At 39.9% G+C, this 24,784-nt stretch overlaps 1 protein-coding gene across 2 annotated transcripts in view; it reads left to right on the top strand.

The window, feature by feature from the left end:
* The window catches only part of cdh19 (cadherin 19, type 2), a 142,558-nt gene that overhangs the window by 66,638 nt on the left and 51,136 nt on the right, over positions 1-24,784 (top strand). For both annotated transcript variants that reach the window (XM_074621635.1, XM_074621636.1), the window contains exons 2-3: positions 195-243; positions 18,420-18,502. The gene's annotated coding sequence lies outside the window, so the exon portion shown is untranslated. The remainder of the gene's footprint in view (positions 1-194; positions 244-18,419; positions 18,503-24,784) is intronic.

Here is a 24,784-nt window from a genome sequence, read left to right as displayed (position 1 = left end):
TGAAAAATTACCTTTTGGCTAATTCTGGCGTATAAAAATACATCATATATCTTCCTTGTATAAATAGTATAGTTTCTTTTTTTATCTTTAATTGTATTTTCTTCCTTCGGTGCTACATTTTATATTCTACTTTGTTCTGTTTCATTTGTTCATTTGCATCGGCTCGTATGAATAACTTTATTCTGTTTCTGCAGGAGGGACGAATACAACAACCAACAGTGCTATCAACGTACAGAGAGATATGTGAGTATTATATTAAGACAAACATGTGAACCTTTCCATTAACCAGAGGCAAAACAAAGTTCTTTTGAACTTTTTGCTCTCTGCTGATGTGTTGATTCTGTATATCGACTCTGAACATAATGAGCTCGACACCCAAACATCCGTGCATCCTGTAGAAACTCTCTGCACAGTAGGTGCTTTGACAGCAACTCCCAGCTTTTATAACAACTCTGAACACAACTCAGATCTGTTTAACACATCTCAAACATCCATCAATCTCTAAAATCACTTTGTCTTCTCTGTCTCTCTCTACGTACCTCATACTCTCACACACCATAAACTCCAGACATTGAAATCTTTCAGTCGCTGGAGTGAAATCTAATCCTTCCGTCTCCGCGAGGGTCTGCAGCAGCTAATCAGAGCGACATCACACAACTGGAGCTGAGCTTGTCATTAGTACTATAGTTGTGTTTACATGCAATAATCTCATTATTGTCCTCACCCTGATTACATACATAAACCTATTACGCTGTTTACAAGCATTGTGGGGAAAGTAGCATGTTAATAATTCCATCCTGATCCAATCTGGCATCTGGTAATTGATTAAATATAATAATTGCCTATCTGCCGCAGGACATAAGTGATGCCAGTCGTCTCCCTCTTGTTCATACCTAGAGTCATACTGATTGCAGCTTCTGCATTGTATCTGGTGTGTTGATATGAGGAACCTTAAAGGCTAAATTCACCCAAATAACAAAAAGAAAAACGTGTTTTTATAATAAACTCTTACAGAATATTTGGGTTTTGAGACTTTGAGATGTCCACCTCTGAGATTTTGTCTACAAATTCAATACAATAGATTTTGCATAAATCTTGTTTGTGGTGCACAAAAGGAACAAAAATAATATAAATATGTATGTCCCCAGTTTACGGCCTGCAGGGGACCTTTGTAGCATGTTAAATTTCCTGTCACCTCTACTTTCTGCTGTCAAATAAAGGTAAGAAATACTTAAAAAATAATTAATACTTAAACTATAATAACATTTGAAAAACTCAACAGGAATGACTCTTTCTAGAAATGTCTGTTTAACACACTTCAAATCTGCATAGATGATTATAAAGACCTCACAGTCAATTTGTTTAAGACATTTTATTATGATTTGGGTGAACTGACCCTTTAAATCTGAATAAAAACATGTATAACAGCTGTGACATTAACTATGAAACAGACCAGCAACGTGTTTGGTGTCACAATTTTTGACATTCCTTACTAATCTCCGTTATATCAGTAATACTTATGATTTTAATCCAGTCCTTAATCAATCAACTGTATGTGTATAGCACCTCTCGTACAGGACAGTGCAATTCAAAGTGCTTTACAGATGATGAAGCTGATAAGCACAGTATAAATATAAACAGTAAAACCATTTGAGACTAACACGCACAAGAAATATAAATGATAAAAGTGGAATAATAAAAACCAATAAAACAAATTAAAAAAACAATTAAATGGATAAAATACCAACTAATAAAATAGATAAGAGGCACTTGAAACATTTGAATACATGAATAAATAATCAAATGGAATTTAAATAATGGGATGACAAAACTCATTATAATCGTTTATGTTTAAAGAGGACCTATTATGTTTATTATCTGGTGCATACACTTTACTTTTCTCATACTTACTTTTACTTTATAAAAAGAAAGCGCAGTCTGCTCTGATTGGTCAGCTGGCCCACTCCTCTGTTGTGATTGGTCAACCGAACCAAACTCTTCGGACTTTGCTCCAGCTCCGCTCTAACGAGCTTTGTTTGAGGGCGTGCCAAACTAGCCACTAGGCAGGTATTTTGCAAATGTGTTACTTGGCGCATCACCACGTTACGGAAGAAAGGGTGGAGACTTCAAGCAAGGTGTTTCAGGCAGTTCAGGAGCAGTGTTTCTATGGGGGAGAGTAACTCCATTTGGTGCGGGCTTTGTAACTTTGCAGACCTTTAACATGCACAAAAAACGATATAAAACACTAAAGGAAAGGGAAAAAGCACAATAGGTCCTCCTTTAAGTTTGAAGATAGCAACACTTTCAGCTGCTTTTAATTCATGATTAAGATATTTAAAGGGGCATTCCACTGATTTTACACATGAAAATATTTTTCAGTATATACTCAGCCTGTGAAACTGTTATATAGCATATTCTGTCTTTTGTCAGAGGGTCTAAGACACTATCAAGTTGGATTGTGAGAGATGTAGGATCCAGTGTTTTTGGAGTTTGACCAGGACATCTCATCTCTTCTTCTATTTTGACTCTTCTCTTTTATCAATCTGTCTCTCACAATTCACCCAGCTTTAGGACCGCGCTGTACTAAATCAATGGAATACACCTTTAAATGACCCTGGTTTTGATCACAAAAATTTTGTTGTCTAAGAAGATAATACAAATCTCAACACAATCTGGATTCCAGATTTTGATTTTTTTTATAGAAATCTTGAGGGTCTAATTAAAGACACTATCAAGTTACATTATGGGAGATGTAGGATCCAGTGGTTGACAAGGATATCTCATCAATTTTTAAAAAATTCTCTCACAGCTAGGATCGTCCATTACTAAACTGGTGGAATATCCCTTTAACTGACTCTGGTTTTGGTTGTTATAGTCACAGAAATGTAGTTGTGTGTTTTACAATTGTACATTTATTGAATACATCAAGCCAGCTCCACAAATTTCCCAAACTATCTCACATTAATCAAACACAATGTTAGTCCTTCCCAGGCGACTGCAATCTGATAATAAATAAAACATGAAATTAGCAGTAGATATTACTCTGCGGCCATTTCACACACACTCTCACAGATTCCCCCGACCTAAAACATAAATGTTACATAACAGCAAATGAATGCATTATAAAACTCTGAGGCGAAAACTCTCCAGAGTGAGCCAGAGATTTGTCTGATATAATGTATCAGGAGACATATTACCTCAGGGACTGTCGCCCCTACCAGGCCAGCCATGATAAATAATGCAACAAAAATACATCATCATGATGTTTCTCTTTATCCAACATGTGTAGCTGTCAACTTTGATCAATAAGAACGTACTAAAGGCAATGGTATATAAACACAGTCCTTTTTATGTTTATGCATGTTGTTGAACCCTGAAATGCTGCAAATAGGGCATTTAGATGCAAAATATTTCAGCCCTTAAGGCCCGTAAAATCATTACGGTTGACCTGGGGAGTGTTGTACAGGCAGGAATATTGTCATCAAGATAGAAATATCGAGAAGAAGAGGGACTGAGCTGAGCGTTCGCTATTGCACAATGACGCTCTCTGAGGTTGGAGGCTTTCAAAATACCAATTTACACATCATACACTCCACATTCACTCTATGTCCACTCTCATCGCCCGCCATATACCTGTAACACGCAGACCACGTAATAAGATGGATCATTTGAAATTCAAATTTCTCTTCTCTCATCTCTCATCACACCGGTGTAGTGATCTAAGGACCCACCCATCAATTTTGACTGTCAGATCAAAAAGGTCTTCATTTGCATCGGCTCGTATGAATTTTCATCTCGCATATTGAGTTTTTATTGTCTGCGAGGCGTTTGAATAATTAAAAACAATTTGGTGTTACTGAAAAGCGCACTTACTCTAAAGCTCTGTTCTGTTTGGGTCTTTAAACAGCACAAAACACATACTTAACATTGTTTCATCACCGTGATAGAGACTTCATTTGCTTATAAACATTATTTTTAACAGATGACATGTTTCAGAAATTTGCCACAGAAAATGACACAATACTTGTTTTCAGTCTCAGCTGTAAAAACATGTAAATACATATTTAAATGGAAACACAGAAAGTACAAAAAGGCAATATATCGCAAAAAGTTGCCTAGTTGATGTGGGAAAATTGGCGTATCGATAACAATATACAAATAGACTTAGAAACTGAATCTTGATGTGTGACTTAAACCTCCACAGCAGCTGACGAAAACATCATATCTGTGTGGAGCGATGAGGAGACTTTAACCTTCCTATAATTAATATATTAAACACACATAAATGCCATATTCCCATCTTGTTTCCACCTTGTTTTCATTCATTTGACTGGGACTCTTTTACAGCGTCTCATTGCACCGTCTTCCTCTGTAATGGTTTAATGGCACCTGACTGGAGAATTAGAGCCACCAACTGTCCTAATATTTGCACTGACACTAGTGGATGTGTAACAGATGTGAGTAGGGCATGGAATGAGACGACTCAAGGGATTGTTTTCCAGTATTTATTTGCTCCTGCAGAAGGCGATATATTACCCGTTAATTGCCTTCTGGTCTCTATTTTTCTGCACCTCTGCGCCCTCAGCAATGCAAAACGGCGTGGTCTGATTTAATTATTTTCCTTAAAATACAAACAGATACATTAATTTGACATTACAGTACAGCCTAGTGCGTTACATACTGTAACTGTTATACATTACTAGTCAAGAGCTATTCAAATTGTTCTGCACTGAACATGCAAAATAACAGAATTTACACCAGGAAATGGGTGCCAAAATCTCTGCGTCGCTATGTCGGTCACATGACACAGGGCAGCTTGCCGTAATACAAATGGCGCGAAAAAATTTAAATGATAACACTTACGAAACTTATATTTTATTAGTCAAAACGAACAGCTGGGTAATGTGATTGTATTAACAGTAAACATTAAAGTTTTTTCAATTTCCCAAGAAACCAACACCTATTCCTATTCTGCTGTGTTCGGGACTCTTCAAGGCTTCAACGTTTTAGTTCTCCGATTCACTGCTTTGTTCTCACTAACGCCGTTCCCTCTCTTCAGGCACTCTATTTAGCTCGCTCTACCATCGCTGCTCTCTTTCCCTATAGCTCGCTCGTTGAGCCGCGGAGGAGCGGCCAACTTTGAAAGTTGTGTGTTTACAAACAGCAACTGACAACTGTTATATATTATATTAATATTTAATAAAAATAACGCTAAATAAAAATGAATCATTAAGATAAAATTCACACATACTCAATAGAATCATATAATTCACAAATATAAATTGGAAATAAGAATTAATAAATTGCATTTTTAAACTGTTACAGATGGAAATTGACATTATTTAGCATTGTCTTTTATCAATTTTCTGGAAATTTACACGAAAATAGAGTAGAAACCCGGCTGGATGAGGAAGTAAAGCCAGAGTCAGCTAAGCACAAGGGTTAGAGGGAATCTCCACCCATCAGTGTCTTCTGTTATCAATAATTCTCTGTTATAATAAGAACTCTTGACCCAGCATTAGCTTCTCAAATTGCCGCAGCCTTTCTTTCCACTGTATTCATTTCCTCGCTCACCACAAGCTCCCTCTGTCTGAAACCGGCACGTGTGATTAGCATCAGCGAACTCGGCACAACTCTCTGTATTAGAGTCCTGACGCCGTTAATAAAGAGCAGAAAGAAAGATGAAACCAAAGGCGCGACTGTACTCCTCATGTGGTGCGGCCCCAGAGATCCGCGGTGCCCAGGGCTCCGAGGACTTTTCTCTGAAGCATCTTTTTGATGTAAAAGTCAAGGAGTGCTCTCTGTATTCCAAAGGCAGCCTAGCCCCTGCCTGACCAGGCTGTAATAGCCTATGATCAGAGATCTATTACTCACTTCTTAGAAATGGGGCTCAGGAAGCACAGTCATTTGCCATTTTAAATTGATCTGTACTTTTGGTCTCTGGTCCGATGAGACAAAATCTCTCAGTTTCAATTTCCACCAGCGATATATTACTATCAATACATTATTAGAGTAATATCATAGGTTATTCTGTGGACTTTGATTTGCATAAGTATATGCATTTCATTGCAGCACAGGGATGGGCCAAGGTTTTGAATGCAGAATACAGATTAATGTGTCAGAGAGGACCGTGGGATAGTGTTGAACTTCCTCTGGGCGAGCTCTCTCCCAGTTGTGTCCCTTTCCTGCCCAAACATTTTAACATCATCCACCACGAGCTGGGACAGAGAGGCACAAAGGAGGATTTGGAATACATTTGGCTGAGGTTACAAATTAGATTAGTCTATTTATCTACTAGCCACCCTCTCCTCCTGCTTTACCTCCTCTCTTTTCTCAGCAGGAGGCCACAGTTGTGTCACTCTTGTCTCCTCTCCTGTTTCCCCTCAGACAAAACTGTCTATGCTGATCAGCCTCAGCGCTGCCAGACAGAGAGGATATAAGGAATCAGAGAGCGAGAGCTTAGCATCTTGTGGCCAGATCATGAATATATTCAACGCGATGCGAAAAGACTGCGACCCAGCTGTTGTAGGGATATTTCATATTACCATCTTCCACGTGTGAGGCAATAATTGTGTGAATGAAAGCAATGCATATTATATTTTCATTTCCCCTTCTCTTTTCCTACTCAGGCAGCTGTGGACTTTTTATTTGACTGGGTTTAAAAAAAGAAAAAAACGCTGTAATAATCCAACATTTTGCTGCGTAAAAGGTAATGTTCTCATTCTGGCTGAGCTCTGTCAATATTCTCTCACGACTGTTGTTGTTGTAATGTACAATAGCTGAGCAGCAGGTGTGTACTACAAAGAAAAACATATTCCAGTTTTTATTTCATAAAGCAGAAATGCTCATTGAACCGTATCCCAGAGAAGAGGACATGGAAACTGCATTAATATTTTAGTTATGCAGTCAGGGTTATGTCATAGAAAATTTGACTGACAGGGTATGATTGTGCAGAGTGCATGTTCAGTGCAGGGAAATGAACTTTTTCATTCATGCCACACTGTGCATGTCAAAGCTGTAGGGCTACTCAAGTAATTCAAACTACGTAAAAACATAAAGGTGCAGATTTTCATACCTGTACCTCACAAGATGATGACGGCAAAGTGTGCAGAGTGCTGTAAACAAGTTGTGACAACGCTGTAAGTAAAAGGCAAAACCTGGAGCCATGCCAAACATCTTATGTCGTCCCTCAGTGCATCACGGTGTGGACAGTATTTTTCCCCTCATTTTATACGCCGCTCACGGCCGTCTCCATTGCACTTAAAAGGTCCTGTGGCTATGCATCAACAAAACGGCTTAATTCAAGTAAACAAGCGACTTCAAAGACACAAAAGGTGTCGCGGTAAATCCAAATTAATTAATTTTGTTATCTGTTAATTACATTGTGTGTCATTAGAGATGGCTAGAGTGAATTATGATCCGCTCCGCCGTTTACCCGTTAACATACTAGGTGGCATTTTATAAATGCAAAGCGTTAGATTAATATTTGAGTCTTTGACATGGAAGAAGAGCTCATTTAGCACCACTCCAGCACGTGTGCGCTAATGATTTGCATGTGCTCTTATGGGAAGTGCATTGATTATCATATACACTGATGATGGGCGGGTTTAGAAACTTTTCACTTATAAAGCTCTCTGCAATATTAACAATTAAATTATTTATTGAGCGCAACAAATGAATGCCAAATAAACATTTTAAACACTCTTATATGAAATAATATGAATAAATCATTTGTAACTTCAATTAGCCTACAGCCATAGACAGATGATGAGATAACGAGCCCCTGGACGCAGACATGTAAACAGCCACACAGCCTCCTAAAAAGCAAAGCAAGACAACTAAACTGCGTCATTTGTTGTCCTTTTGTGTGTCTTTGTTTTCCTTTTTCATCTTTTTTGAGTCGGTTTTTACCTTTTGTGGTTGTTTTGCATCTTTGTGGTTGTTTTCTGACTCTTTGTGGTTGTTTTGTGCCTCTATGGTCATTATATTCCTCTTTATAGTCATTCTGTGCCTCTTTGTGGTCGTTTTATGCTTCTTTGTGGTCATTATGGGCCTCTTTGTGTTCATTTTGTGACTCTTTATAGTTGTTTTGCGTCTCTTTGTTTTTTTTTTGCATGGCATTTTAATCGTTTCGTGTCTCTTTGCGCCTCTTGTTGTCGTTTTGCGTCTCTTTGTGGTCGTTTTGCGTCTTTTTGTAGTCATTTGATTGACTTTCCAACAACAAATGTGAACAGTCACTTCATACAGAGGCTCTGGTGGAGGGGCTGCGGGCCTAGGCCTGTTCAGTAATCCATCCATGATACTAACAAGCTGACTACCTCTCACCTTCTGACTCTGGTAGGGGGGATACCAGGGATGGCCAATCAGATTCCAGGGGGGGCGTACCACCTCTGGTCACCCCTCTGGCCTCTGTCATGATGTCAGTACATGATGTCAGTACATCATGACAGTTCATGGACTATCCATGCCACTTCCCCTGAGGATACCACCACACACAGCAAGAGAGGGAGACTCGAGAGATAAGGTCTTATCTCGTTTCATACAAGTAGACATCTTGTACAAAACCTTATCAGTGCTACAGTGCGTGTATCACAATAGGTTGGGCCACATTTTCAGGGTGTGTTAAGTCTAAATGAAATATGGCGACAATTATCTAGTCGCCTGATATTAGTATTGGCAGCAAGATGCTTAATGGGGCCAGTGCGGCAGAATGATGTTGTAGTTGTAAAGCCTTTGTGTGACATCCAATGACTGTCACTGCCTCTGTTGACCTAATTCAATTTTCTTTTCAATTACCTGTAGTATATTACCATCACAGCCATTGGTATTGTGGTATAAATCACCCGACTGGACCCTGTGGCTACAGCAGACAGGCACCCCACTGGGTGATGTAGAGCTATGTCCTGTCTGGCCCCTGACTCCCTTAAATATATTTTAGATTAAAGAAAGGACCACAAAACACTCACGACCCACATTTCAGCAGCCAGACTACGCCGCTGGGCCCCTTCATAGGAGCGTAATGTATAATTACAGTGACTCAAGGTTAGACACAGACAAAACTGATAGCTGAGAACAAAGCTCAACGAGTTCTGGGATCTGAGGATTATTATTTGGGGAGGTGTAATTAAAAAGGCCTGAGTGTAATGTACTCCCAGTCTTGCGTCTCTGTTTCAATCTTCACCTCTTAAGAGCTCGTGGCAGGTTCAATGAGGTGAATGGTGGTCGACGAGTGGGGGGGCCCATTGACTGGGTTGCGTTACCGGTGTCACCTCAGCGTCCTACTGAGGTGAGAGCATTGATTTATTCAAGAGGCAAGAACCGAGAGCAACCAGGTTTGAAAACACCCTTTAATCAATAGGGGCGGTTTATCCACTGTGCTTAATGTGTGAGAAGAATTAGCCACGCTGGCATATGATGTGGGTACCGACCAAAACCAATACAGTGTGTAGATGCTAAATGAAATGTCATGCAGAGGTATGGGCTTTTGAAAGGTCATGTGCATCAGTGGTGAAGGTGTTTGTAGATTTTATTGACTGGCCAAATCAAGGTTAACAAGCTGAGCTGCTGTGTCTTTTGGGCAGTGGAAAACATGCTTAGGTGAGTTAATTTATACTTTAATACATTTTTAGCTATACTAGTGGTGGTTTGTTTTTCTGTTGGTCCAGACTGAAATATCTCAATATTTGGTACAGACAGTCATGGTTCCCGGAGGATGAATCTTAATGACTTTAGTGATCCCCTGACTTTTCCACTAGCGCCACCATGAGGCTGAAAACTTGTGGTTTTGAGGGGATTATCTCAACAACTATTGGATGGATTGGCATGAAATTTGGTACATACATTAAAGTCCTTCTCAGGCTGAATTACTGCAACTTTGGTGATCCCCTCCCTTTTCCTCTAGCGCCACCATCAGGTCAAAATTGAATTTGTTAATCTGCAAAACCACTGACATCAGCCTTAGCTGCACTTTATCTGTATTGCTAGTTGGTAAATGTTAGCATGCTAACACACTAAACTAAGATAGTGACCATTATAAACAATGTACCTGCTAATTTTCGGCATGTTAGCAGTGTTGTTTTGAATATTCAACCTGACATCACACCAAAGCATGTAATAGACCTGCCTGTCCACCAGAGGATAGCGTTTCAGTGTCTTGTTTTCCCTCGCCATGGCGTGAATATTACATACTTATATTAAGATGCAGTACCAGCAGGGGGCAACAAACTCACTTAGGTTTAGGCGACAAAAACACTTAGTTATGTTTAAGAAAAACGTCATAGTTGGCCTTAAAATAAGTACATAAACTAAATACAATACGTACGGAAACAGCGTAACATAAATATGGAAAACACGTCACAAACATCACAACAAAAAACGTGACAAATGTCACCGACGTAGCTTTCAAAACAGTCTCGAACACCGGTGTCCTGGTTGAAAGTCCTGTGTTTGTTGGACTTTCTATTCTATGTCACTAGCTCTGAGCGTAGAATATTCATGCAGATGCATTCACATTGCAGTCAGTACGAACTGTACGTCGTACGAATGACACGCTTAAAGCATGAACAGTGTTCTTATTACACGCTTTTGCCCTTCACACTATTGTGTCATTCATACGCCTTTTCATGTGACCAGGCATTTAGCTCCTAATGGCACATTCACGTCATATCATTCAGATGGTAACTACAAGCAACCTTTGCAAGTTTCCCCACTGTGGGACTTATAAAGGAATATCTTATCTTATCAACCAAGTCAGAAAAAATAGCCTCCGACTTGTAACTCTGAATTAGAGATATTGGGAATTTCTAACAGAGCTACAGAAGTGTCTGCCTTGCTGGCAGTTGCATTAAAATAATATCCAATATCAACACTACTACAAATGATTCAGCTAATTTAAAAGCAGCTGTACACAGTTTGGTCGTATCTTGTTTCACTCGGTAACTCCAAATTAGGGAACACTGCAATTTAGGCCATTTAATTAATGTGACTGTGAGGCTAGCAAAGTCAAAATAACAAGGTTTTCCTTTTCTTCCCATTCTGCCAGCATCGCTCAGCTTCACAGAGCCTTCGGGGTGACTGAAGACACAGTAGCTAATTTGATAAAGAATAACATTAAAGTCTGTCGCACTTTATCTTCACATTTTTCAGCCGAATGTCCAAAGCTGAAAGAATGATGACCCACATCACTGTAAAATACAAACAAATATAGGTGTTGGTAACCTTGAGAGGAAGCAAAGAACCAGAAACAGGGGTGCTTCTGTTGTGTGTGTGTTTTTGTACATGGAGGGGGGAAAGTGGAGAAAGCAAATATACAGAGATTCACTTTTCAGCAGTGCTAAGCGGCTTTGTAAAGGCTAGTTAATTAAATGAGATGCCTGAGTCGACTTGTCTAAATTCGCGGCCTTAATGAGGTTGATAACTGTGTTCTTTTTAATTAAGCTCTATTGTCGCTGACAACCTCTAAATAGAGCTATAGCCAATGAAAAAACATTGCAAATTGCTTGTCCAGTCCTGAGACCTTTTGTCGAGAGATTTTCGCACCAAAGGAGAAAGGTACAGAGTCTGTCACACCTTGATAATAAGCTGTGAGTTGGAGGCTCAGCAAATATCATGTAACACTAATGATTTACTGAGAAATGAGACCTGCTTTCGGTTAATAAGATCACTGTACGTCTAGCATCTGTTTTGCTGAGAATTGTTGATTCAATGAAATGAGTGCACGAAGAAAATGAGGCTGTACCTTATTTCCTGTATGATAACTTATAAGCAGAGCATTTGAGCGTAACTAACATAGCTTTTTTTTAACTACTTGGGGGCCGTGGAAACAAGCTACTGACATAATCACCCTCTAAGTTGAATGAGCACAGGGGTATTCAGTTGGTTGCAATCTGCAACCACACCACTAGAAGCCGTCAAATCCTACATACTGTACCTTTAAGTTGAAATTGACTTCATAACCAAGTAGCATAACTATTACTGTCTGGATTTAAATACAGTTGTAGTGATAATTCTCAATTATTAGTGCAACATTTTCCTCGAATCTCCACTTTGTAATCACTTCATTGTAATTTAGGCAAAAAAAGTGAATATTAGTGACATGGAAAAGATCCTTTAATATTAATGCCAACTGCATGGTTGTTAGCTTTCTGTCTTTATATTTTTAACCTGTATTGATTTGCATAGTCAAGTGGCAGGGGAGCAGGGAAAGAAATCAAGTTTGGTTGGGAAATGGACAGAGCTGAGAGGAGGCCTAAAGAGACAATGTTTGGCGCTTTATTTGCATTAAGCAAATTGGAGTTTTAGTTGTATAAGCATTTCTCAGAGGCAGAGCTGCTCCAGAGGCAGAAGTAATCTTATTAGTTTAGTTAAACCTGGCAGAGCTAAATTACCAAAGTTTGTCTCTGCCCCAGTTAGGCCAAGTTTCTTATAAAGGATTTTCCTTTTAAGGCCACTTTGGGCAGAAGTAATTTATACTAAGAACTATCACCTTAAAGGATGCAGTTTGTTTGCTAGTACATGCAGGACTACTGAAACTCACTACATTCTGTGTACAAAAATGTGCATCTACAGTATAGCAAGCTTCAAGTATCGAAGTTGATATGGGATGCTCAGTCAGATTTAGATATTAAATAAGGAAACTATTTACATAGTTTAGTTAGACAAAGCTTTTTACTTAACACTGATGCATTGAGCAGTTGAATGTGATTTATTAAATTAAATAAAGGGACAAAAAATGATTATTTTTTCCCAAGTAAGTTATCATATAGGCAGCAATGTTGATACCCAGCAGGGATTTCCCAATTCTTATATTAACCTAAATATTGAGTAGATATGCCTCTGACACATTGAAATAACATCTGTATATACCATCATTTTCATGCATCACTCTGTTGGATTTATAGGAACTGCGGATCCTCTCGTGGTTGTTGCCGTGGTGTTACAGTGGAGCTTATTCGCTCACTAATGATGTCTTGCCGAGAGAACACTTCAACCAGACAGGTTTAATTTTAGTCTGTTATAAAGTTACTCACTGATTTACGTTAATTATTGACAGCAGATATGACCTTTAACATAGCTCATCTCCGCCCATCAGTCTCCTTCTCTGCTGCCGAAACTCTGATCCATGCCTTCATCACATCCAGGATTGCAACAGCATTCTTTACGGCTCATCATCTACAGTAAAGTCCTGAATTAACTCCAGTACGTCCAGAACTCTGCTGTTCGTCTGCTCCCGTGATCACATCACCCCTGTCCTCCAGAACCTCTACTGGCTTCTTGTCCCACAACGAATTCAGTTCAGAGTCCTTCTTTTCACTCACAAAACCCTCCATAACCAGGCCTTGTCCTACCTCACCGACCTACTCCACCACCACCACACTGATGCCAATTTCCTGTCTCCACCACTCAGAACCAAGCACCGGACCAGGACCAACAGAGCCTTCTCCATAGCTGCCCCCTCCCTCTAGAACAAACTCCCCAAACACATCAAAGACTGCACCAATCTGTCAAATCCAAACTCAAACAAACAACTTCTGCTGGGCTTGGACTCAAAATAAATAGACCAAAAACCGAGGAAGACGTAAAGGCAAGAATTGGGAAAGCAAAAACTGCATTTAACATCTTAAACAGGATGTGGAAATCCCAAAATATTTCCCTCAAGACAAAACTCTTCAACTCATTCAGTGTTAAGACCCTACTGCAAGCTGCAGTCGTTCACTAATCGGTGTCTAAGGCGTCTCCCGGGGATCTACCGGCCAAACTCAATCAACGACTCCAACCTGTGGGAACGCACCAAACGAGAAACAATCAGCTGAAAAGGAGAAAGTGGAGATAGATCAGTTATACCCTAAGACGAAGCCAAACAGCAATAACCAAGCAGGCACTGACATGGACCCCACAAGGCAAACGAGGGAGAGGAAGACTCAGAAACAAGGAGCAAGAGTTTAAGAAGAATGGACTGACATGGCAACGGTGTGAGAAAAGCTTTCATCAATGCCTGTTCCACAAAGAATACAAAGTAAAGTAAAGTGTCTGTGAGTACTGTGAAAAGCCCTTTATGAATAAAATGTATTATTATCATTATTATTATGACCTGCTGTTGGCGCCGATTGACGTTTTAACCGTTGAAAGCGGCAGTTAGCTGCTGTTAAAAATAAGAAGCTACGTCCTGAATGTTCTGTCACTGCTCTTCGAATCCGTGCCTTTTGCCCACCTCAGTGTCTGAGTCACTCAAGGTGCGCCCATATAATTTATCACATTCAGACACTCTAATTTTCATTCTTATATGCAGTGAGATGCTGAACTGTATGGAGCCCAACTATGGTAAAAAGAGAGCAGCACTAACAACCACACTCAGACTTTGAAGCGCGTTCCCGCAAAGTCCATGAGGGTTTAGGGCTGTCCCACTGTCAAATCGTCAAGTCCTCGAGGGCTCTCTCGCAGACATTTTGAGCCCTTTATGAAGACTTTCCTTAAGTCCGAGTTTTTGCAGACTTTGCCTGAGGGAATTACCCACAATTCATAGCATTGTGACATTAAATACAGGGTTACCACGGTTACCAGGGGAAGCCCGTAGGCGTAAAAAAAAGGTAAACAAAGAGGACTGCACATGGGGTGTTCAGCCAGGCATATTTAAATTTACACAGAAACATTAACATTAAGGATTTAAGATGGCACATAGAAAACACATGAAATCAGAGGAATGCAAGCATTAGACTACATTACACACCTGGTTTATTCATCAACCAGTTCTTCTAATTTTGCTTAATGAATTTTGACAAAGACAAGTAAATTGATTATTTGACAGTTACCTCTATAGTCTCGTAAGGCAAGAGCCTGGAAGACGTTCAAATAGGCAGTAAAAAACGTAAAATAAAAGGTAATGAGATATGTCGCCGCAGTGCTGTCCCATTTGGATTTTTACCATTTCAAGCCCTTGCAGCTTCTCACACTCAACCAGGTGACGTCAGTCAAGTCCCTGAGGGTCCAGGGCTTACTGTAAAGCCTTAGGGGGGACATTGGGATTGGACCCAGCACCATAACACCAGCCACAAACAAAACACAGTAGAGTTCAGTAAAGAAATGGATTTTGATTGGCTATATTTCAGCTGATATTTATCCATAAATATCCCTAATACCCAGCCCTTAATTCATTTATATTCTGTTGGCCTGAAAGAAGTCACATGTAGGGATATTGAGTCTAAACATACTGGAATCAGCCTTTGAAATACCCAACATGTGAATGATTTGTAGTTTGTGGAAGGGCCGGCAGAAAAGTGCCGCGGAGCACTTCATATGACAACAATATCTTGACAACTCTAACGACCATTGTATGATAGACTACCATCGCCCCTTTGCTTTTCATTATCTATTTGGATTAACGCTACGTTAACAGAGGGTTGACTATACAGTTAACAAGCTTACAACTCATATGGTGATGAAAGAACAACCCTCACCAGCAACATCAGTGTCCGGCCGATCTGCTCCCACAAATGGGCTTTTCAGTCTTTGTTATGATGTCTGTCTGACATATCGTAAAGCTCTGGATAGACAGACACGGACAAAACTAGCTTCTCCTCCATTTTCTTGGTAAACATGGTGACGAGTTCTGCCAGATGATTGGTTGCCTGAAAAGGAGCAACGGCAATATCACCAGCACTTTTCTGAAAAATTCAGAGATTTTAAACTAGAAGCAGATTGGCCGCACAAAATCGCTCAGAAAAAAGACGCTGGGTGCAGCTCTTTTTCTCTAGGTGGCCACCTCTCCTCATTGGGAACAATTGAAAAAAGATGCTGGCGCTCATAAAAAAAAAAAAACGGTATATGGACACAGGCCCTAAAGCCTTCCATTTTGCTAAAATCCTCAAATGACCTCAGTGTTCTCAATATTAGCTACAGCCCTGCGGTGGATGTGTCCTCATATCATCTTGTATCCTATTTGAGAAGCGTCTGGGATGTATAGGGAGAGAATTTGCCACAATGAGGTTTCCAGTATATGGAAGCTGCGTTTATTTCAGGATGCCTGGTACCTCTCCTGGTCACATGACGGACAGAAACCAGTCACGGAAAGCTTTCTGTAAGGACAGCATATATTTAAGCAAATTGACCCAGCCTGTATTACATTACAGCCAGAATGAGAAAAGGAGCTGTTATCGCCCCGACACTAGACGCCTATTATAGGGAGAATAAAAGCAGGCTATAAAGCCACACTAAAACCTCTTAAAGAGTGGACTTAAAACTGAATTTAGGTCTGTTTGTTGCATGTTTTATTATTTGTTTGTGGCGTTATTCTAAGATAAAAACGGCTTTCGTTCATCGTACCCAAAAGAAATTTAGGAAAAGTAAGAAACAGGAAGTATAAATGTTTAATAGAATTGGCTTGTTCTTCTGTGAATTGTGTTTACCCTTCCTGTTGTTTTGCTTGTTGTTGCGGTATGTGCAGGGATTTAAGAGTGGGACGATTGAGAGCTTGCCAGTGAGATAGTCCATTTAATATTGAACTCCAACCAGCCTGCATGTCATTTACTGACGATTAATGAGCCCACCCTGTAGGTGGGTTGCTGTCAGTTGTCCAATCAGACTAGTCCTGCTGCAGAGACAATGCCTGGCCTATTTTTAAGTGTCCCACATCTTTAGAGGTCCTAGTTTCGGCACATGTTTTGCCTTTTTATTAAATACTTGATAGATTATGCAGCAGGACGATATAAAAGGGGTAAAGGCAACATACTAGCTGGACTGCCGTGTGTATGTGACACTGTCTGAAAAAAATCTATAAACCCCCACAGACACCACAGAACCACACAAAACAAGAAATAAAGAAAAATATCCAAGCAACCATAAAAAAAAGCTTCAGGGTGTAGCTTTGTCAGCACCATCCACATCAGAGGACTTCTAACAACTTGCCTCCTCATGTGAATTTATATCAAGAATCTGGTCTGGCCTTGAAAAACCCCGGTAGAGTGTCAAACACCGTCAAGATAAGTCAAAAAAATCTTAAAGGGGACATATCATACTCATTTTCAGGTTGTTACTTATATTTTGGGTTTCTACTAGAACATGTTTACAGGCTTTAATGTTCATAAAACACATTATTTTTCTCACACCTTCTTGTCTGAATATACCTGTATTCACCTTCTGTCTGAAACACACTGTTTTAGCGCCTGTCTCTTTAAGACCCCCTCCTGAAAAAGCTGCTCTGATTGGCTTGTGAGAAAAATACGGTGCACCTTTGTAAAGGTAGTTCTCAAGCTGTGGGTGATATATTCTAATGAGCCTGCATGTGACATAGGAAGGGGAGCCACATCTGAATGCTTGTTGAATTACACGTTTTCTGATCTCGGCAGCCCACAAAAAACTGACTGGGTTGTCTTATTTCACAGTTTGTGGGTTTGTAGACACTCCAGATACCCAAATGTATGTGAACAAGCACTGAAAAAGTGAGTTTTTCTTGATATGTCCCCTTTAACATTATGTTTATTTAACAGCAGCCGTGTTTAAAGGCAAAGAGATTTGACCAGTTGATGTTGATGTTAACTTGACTGACTAACGAGTCACATCATTAGTGATTCACGTGACTCACGGGACAAAAGGTTTAGGTCCACAAAATCCTACACACGGGTCCTTTAAAGGCCACCGAGTGAAAGTGTGTTTTAAGTATGTTTAAAGGAGAAATATATGGCAGTAGGAAGTGAGCTCAGTAGTTTTGGGGCAGCTGCCGCCATAACACTTACTCCTGAACAGACGGGAGTCAATGGAGGTAGACTGAATAATATAACACCTGTCAGTGTAACAAAACACAACGCAACAACACCACTACAGCCTTCAAAGTGACCCATAAAGTTGAATCAACACCTCTCTAAAACAAAAAACTGAACATTACAACCTTCATGAAGGCAGGATTTATCGCAGGACTGCTGTATTAGACTGCATTAGTGTCCGCTAGGTGTACCTAATGAGCTAAAATACTGGGCCACTACATGCATTTAGCCTAATGTATGATTCGACTATACTTGCAGGGCCAGATTGACCTGAGATATGTCTTAGAGCTCTGAGTTCTGCACTTATATAAGCTAATGGAACTACTGACCATTACTGCTGTCAACTGTGGTCTTGAAAAGGCAGACTGACTGTGGTTTGTAACAGCTGAACTGCAATTAGCAATAAAAAAAAACCTCTCCTCGTCGCTTCCTGTTCGTTGCACTTTCTCTCCCAAAGAACTTCAACAACAATTATGTAAATTTCCTTAATTATTTTGATCTCTTTAATTAGTTTCTTCCCCAAAGTAATTGTGTCTCCAGGTGATTTCCATTATGTGTTTTCTTTTATGTTGTATGTTCGGCTAACGCGCAGCATTAATAATATTTGATTTGTTTTGTATCAGTTTACTGTATTTAAGTCAGTTTGTTTTTCTCCTCCGCCCACAGATGCTCGCTTTGTGGTAACAGAAACAAACTCGACACTAGCGGAGAAGAATACAGGGTCCAAGATGGTGTGAGTGTACTATACGGTATGTCCCCATCATTTCTCTTTGCCACTGGGACATGTAAGACAGCAGAGCACCTGAGTGTAACCACCGCAGCCTGTATACATCAGCAGTGACTGTGTTCAGACCCGCCTGTGTGTATGTACGGGAAGTGTGTTTGTAAGAAAGCGCCGCCTCTGCAGTTCCACTATATTGGTTTGTCCTCACCAGGGCAGGGCGACAAAGACGGCACAGCCATGTATCTGCTGACAGATCAGTCTCTCGGCAGTGGGAGAAACCCTTATGTCAACTCGGTGAGAATGCACGGCTCACCCTCCCCTCTGAACAAATAAGATCAGAGTCAAAATGAAAAGCATTATTACTGCTGACATCTTTATCTCCGGTCTACCTTATTTAATAACCAATTTCTTTCAAGGCTTCCTGGAGGAGTTTATCCTTTGGGCGAGCCTCTCTTTGCGGCTGAGAATCTGCTGTTTAGTTATGTACACTGTGTTGCCAGAGGGGAAGAAGCTGTTTCATAGCTGTTAGCCTTACAGTATAGCTGCACTCTGCCTGCCGCCCTGTCTCATATTATGGTTTTTCCAATAAACCTCTGGGGTGTTTCATTGGGCGAAGGTGTTTAGAATACAGCACATGTAGCTGAGGGAAAAAGGAAAACATTACTTGAGAGATGTTTGCATAATGTGGCATCTAATTTGTCTTTGAAAGCAAGAAAATTAGTCACATGATTAATCATTTATTCAAATTGTGGGCCACACATGTCCATACATAAAATGAATATGTTTATATAGCTATTGGCTAAGAAACGTCTTCTTCTTCAGTGACAAGCAAACACGACAAAGAGTCTACATCCATGCTAGCAGCTCTGTGAGGCATTGCTTATGCACAGTGGTGCTTTGAACTAAATTACTATGCTAGCATGCTAACAATTGCTAATTAAATGAACAGTGTTTAACATTAGCAGAAAATGGAATATGATATTCATAACTATGTTTTCATTAGTGTATAATCACTTGAAACTAAGAATCGTTGTGTTTTCGTTAGCTTAGAATGAGTCCTTCATATCTACAAAGGGAGCAGCTCCTCGCCATGTTTCTACAGTAGCCCAGAACGGACAAACCAAACACTGGCTCTAGAGAGAGCCTAATGTAGTGTTATTATGGTAAGGATGGCCTCTGAGTGAGGCAAACAGCGTTCCCTTGGTTTTGCACTCGATGACTTCTGTTTCCCCCTCCCCCCAGGCACGTAACCTTGGTGTGATATTTGACCCAACCCTCTCCCTCGAGCCCCACATCCGCCAACTGGTCAAAATATCCTTCTTCCACCTACGCAATATTGCAAAGATCCGTCCCTCCCTCACACCCCCTGCTGCAGAGAAACTCATCCACGCCTTCATCTCCTCCTGCTTTGATTATCGCAACTCTCTCCTCTATGGCATCAGCAACCCCTCCATCAATAAACTCCAACTGGTCCAGAATACAGCTGCCCGACTCCTCACCCACACCAAATCATGGCATCATATCACCCCAGTCCTGAAAGACCTTCACTGGCTCCCCGTCTCCCACCGGATCTCCTACAAAATCCTGACCTTCACCTACAAAGCCCTCCACCAACTTGCCCCCCCCCCACTCCTATCTCTCTGACCTCCTCTCCCCCTACCAACCTCAACGGTCCCTCAGATCCACCTCAGCTGGTCTACTTTCCACCCCCAAGTCCAACCTGCGCAGCTTTGGGGACAGAACATTCTCCAGGGCAGCTCCCAAGCTGTGGAACTCCCTCCCAAAACTCATCAGAGACTCCGATTCCCTCACCATATTCGAGTCCCGTCTCAAGACCCATCTTTTCTCCTCTGCTTACTTGTAGCCCCCCCCTCCCCCTACCCATTTGTCCGTGTGTATGTATGAGAGTGTGCCTGTGTATGTCGCCTGTTTTTGTCGTTCGTCTCCTGTCTCACACCGTTTTCCCCCCGAATGTGTAAAGCGTCTTTGAGATCTTTAAAAAGTGCTATATAAGTTTAATCTATTATTATTATTATTATTATTATTATTATTATTATTATTACGTTACTGCAGTCTTGGAAAGAGAGGGTTGAGCTGAGAGATGTTCAGTTGTTTGCAATCTGCAACCAAACGACTACATGCCGCCAAAATCCCGGACACTGTACCTTTAAGTCCTGATGGGAATGTAATTAGCTTTTGCAGGTGATGGACAAGTTCAAATTGGTCCAACATAGAATTTGAACCTGATGATAGTTAGGGCTGCACAATTTGGAAAAAAATATATAATTGCAATTATTCTGACTGATATTGCAACTGCGATATTATATTGGAATGATCATTTTTACATAATTATTCTCTTTTTCACAGAAAAACAAAAATGATTATGGTGTGATTTTTGCGAGGATCTGTACCATCAAAGTAGAACATGATGTGTAGGCCATGACATCTCTGCAGCACGACAATATTTAATTTAAAAGGTATTTTGACACATATCAGGGCCTTTAACAAATATTGCGCCTCTTCCGATTTGAAAATTGCTCTAGGCTATATTGTGATTTCGATAAAATTTTGATTAATTGTGCAGCCCTTATTATTGTGCTAGATGAAAAGTCTAATTCATCCTACAGGGACTATTAATGTCTGTACATAATTTCATGGCAATCCATTAAATATGTGTTGTAATATTTAACTAAAAAACAAAATTGTCAACCTCATGATGACACTAGAGGAAAAGTCAGGCGACCACCAGTAGGCTACATCCTCTGGACACCATAAATGTATGTACAAAATTTCACGTCAGTCCATCCAATAGTTGTTGAGATATTTCGGTCTGGACCAAAGCAGTGGACCACCTGACTGACACTCCCTTAGAGCCATGCTGCGTGCTTTTTTACGATATTTGACTTTTTTTTATTAGTGTTTTGACACCAGGAATCAGTGTGTTGACATCTTGATGAGCGCACTCAGCTGTTAGATATCAACCTTGACCTTTACGCCATCCGGGCGCCGCATGCTGTACGTCAGAGTGAATCTCGACACTCTGAGCAAGACAGCGTGTCTCTCAGCTCTGGTACTGTCTCAGGCACTGTCTCCTACAGCACTTATTGAAAACCGATGTCCACTGATGAATGAAGTTTTAGTATTAGAGTACAACATGTGTAGTGAGGAGTTTGTGATTGAGAGAGGATTTACAATTAATGGTACAGCAAAGGAGATCAATTGCAATTAGGTGTCTGTAACACACTGTGGCTGATAAGCATCCCCGCCATCGATCAACATGCCAACACTATGGTCTCGTGAACCCGAGGCGCTCGCCGCGTCTTCTCGCAGCAAACGTAATTGACCCCACCGGGTCAATGAACAAAGCTCAGGATTTGTCATGGCTCCGGGATGATCCCTCATGTGAGGGGAAAATAGCAGGCTTTGCATTTGCAGTCATACTTATTTTTATGCAAATGCTCAATAATCTATGAAAACACTGACACAGTTGGGGCGAAATGGTGGCATCATGCTGTATGCTAATGCTAAGCATGAAGACTGTGGGATGTTTTGAATTCTTCTGCATCCTCAGCAACCCAAAGATTAGCTCCAGGAGTCAAAACAGAGCTGGAAATGTCAAGTCTGGTCTTTTGACATCTTGGATTTCTCATCATTTTGGACATTTAATAATAGTACTGATGTTTAAACATATAATAGTCCATGCTTTCTATGTTTGGTTTATTCTCTCTGCAGCACTGCAAACAATTCAAAGGGTTCCAGCTGTCTAAACCTGTGTACTGTATGCGCTGAGCCTAATGCGTCTGTGCTTTGATCAGTATGTTACTGTGCACTGATGATTTGGATGCTCTGAAGTACTGCAGTGAGTGGATTTGCAAATACAGTAGATGCACATGTTTTTTGATCTTTTGCAAAAACTCGTCATGTCCTTGAGCTTACTGACCCGGTTTTACCCAACACTTTCTATCAAAGAAACTACATGCTAAAAGCACTACATTTCACATGAATAGATAAACATTTGGGAAATTATAAACTTTAAATTACGTCCCCAAATCCTACGATGGCGTATTAGGACCATTGTAGGTAAAAAATAATAATAATTACTGAGCCGGGGGAGGGGGGTAATATTACCAGAAAAAAAATCTGAATTTCCTAGATTATAGTCATAAATTTACGAGAAAAAAAATCAAATATTCTCTGAGATTAAAGTGGCACAAAAACTCACAAATTTATAAGATTATAAAGTAATAAATTTACAAGAAACAAATAGTGCAAAACTGTGCCAGCCACTGTCTGAATTTCGTTGCTCCTAAAATAGTGTTACCATGGTATGGCTGGCCTCTGAGTGAGGCAAAGGTCCTGAAAGGTACATATATGTGTTTTCTTTCAGGTTCAACATAAGTAAATATTAATATTGTAGAAGTTACAGGAAAGAAGAGAAGAACAACTTCAATCTTTGACTACACGAAGGCATGTGTCTTTTATTTCAGCACAACTAACACTAAAAACGAACCGTTGAGAAGACGTTACTCCGAACACACTGCGTTACCATAGTTACACACTGACACTTTTAAGGGACCATGCCCAACTGTCACATTGTCAGTTTTTTCTCGTAAATCTACAACTTTATAATATTGCAAATTTGTGAGCTTTTTTCTCGTAAATTTGCCACTTTAATCTCAGAGAATATCCATGTTTTTTTCACGTAAATTTACGATTTAATAATCTTAATTTTTTAGATTTTTTAGATTTTTAAATTTGCTACATTAATCTCAAAGAATATCAAAGTTTTTTTCTTGCAAATTTACAGCTTTATTCTCGGAAATTCTGAGTTTTTTCTCTGAATATTACCCCCTCCCCTAGCTCGTTAATTTTTTTTTTTTTTTACCCTAATACTCTGTCGTAAAATCCCCAAGATTAAAAAAGTATAAGAAAATGTGACTTAATTTCAAATTCATGAATGTGAGACAGCGTCATAGAATACACACAGACAACTCACTCTCCTTATTTTAGTTTTTAATATCTAATGCACATGGCCAATCTGAACCTGTCAACCCTGTTGCACTTAAACTGTGTGCAAAATATTAAAATGTAACGCTGTATTCAAATGAAATTGAAAACGTAGATGGATGTGTTCATGAAAAGGTTTTGCCATTTGCGACATCATAATTTTCTATCAATCCTTGTCACTGGCTCTTTGCACTGATTAGCCTTCACTGACACATAATCATAGTTGTTATATTTTAATTAAGACGATGGTTCTGAAATGTATTTGATTCAAAAGACTGGCTGTAATTTCAATTCACACAGTTTACAATGGCGGCAATCACAGCAGCAGCAGCAGCAGCAGAGAGAGACTACAGTGCCCGGAGGGATGTTGACCCTGTCATACTGTACGGCTGCGGTGTTTAGAGAAAGAGAGAGAGAGAGCGAGAGAGATGGAGGAAGGATAGATTAAGTGAGAAAAAAAAGAGCATTCAAGAACTGAGTGAGAAAGAGCAGAGGCTAAAGTGAAGGAGATAGAGAGCAGCTCGGCAGAAGTGTATGCTGGAGCCAAATGTCACCAAATGTCAAAATGTGACTATTTTATATATATTAGACACAACGTCAGCATGTTAACATGGTAACCGTTGAGCTCTGGCTATTAGGTGAGGCTGACGACGGTCTGGCTATGGTAATTGGTTTATATGCATCAAGCGGCTTATGTTCATATTTAGAATGTTCTAGTATGTGAAGTATGACTGATCAATGATGCGTTATTATGAATTAAGTAGGGCTGTCAAAGGTAACGCGATAATAACACGTTAACGCAAATTAGGTTTATCGCCACTAATTTCATTAACGCATTAACGCAACTTGTGATTTTTATGTTGTAGCGGGCTCAGTTATAAAGCTAGGGTGAAGATACTGGCATCATATGACCTCTGACACACTGACAGCTGTTGTTGCATGTTGGGCTTGAGTTTGCCATGTTATGATTTTAGCATATTTTATATGCTAAATGCAGTACCTGTGAGGGTTTATGGACAATATTTGTCATTGTTTTGTGTTGTTAATTGATTTCCAATAATAAATATATACATATATTTGCATAATGCAAGCATATTTGCCCACTCCCATGTTGATAAGAGTATTAAATACTTGACAAATCTCCCTTTAAGGTACATTTTGAACAGATAAAAAATGTGTGATTAATTTGCGATTAACTATGGACAATCATGGGATTAATCGAGATTAAATATTTGAATCAATTGACAGCCCTAAAATTAAGCTTCCCAGCAATATAATGTCATTCAAATTAGCTCCACAT

Source organism: Sebastes fasciatus, chromosome 21 (genome assembly GCF_043250625.1).
Source record: "Sebastes fasciatus isolate fSebFas1 chromosome 21, fSebFas1.pri, whole genome shotgun sequence".
NCBI classification, from domain to species: domain Eukaryota; kingdom Metazoa; phylum Chordata; class Actinopteri; order Perciformes; family Sebastidae; genus Sebastes; species Sebastes fasciatus.
Note: the sequence above shows the minus strand (reverse complement) of the source record. Positions and strands in the feature narration are given on the sequence as shown.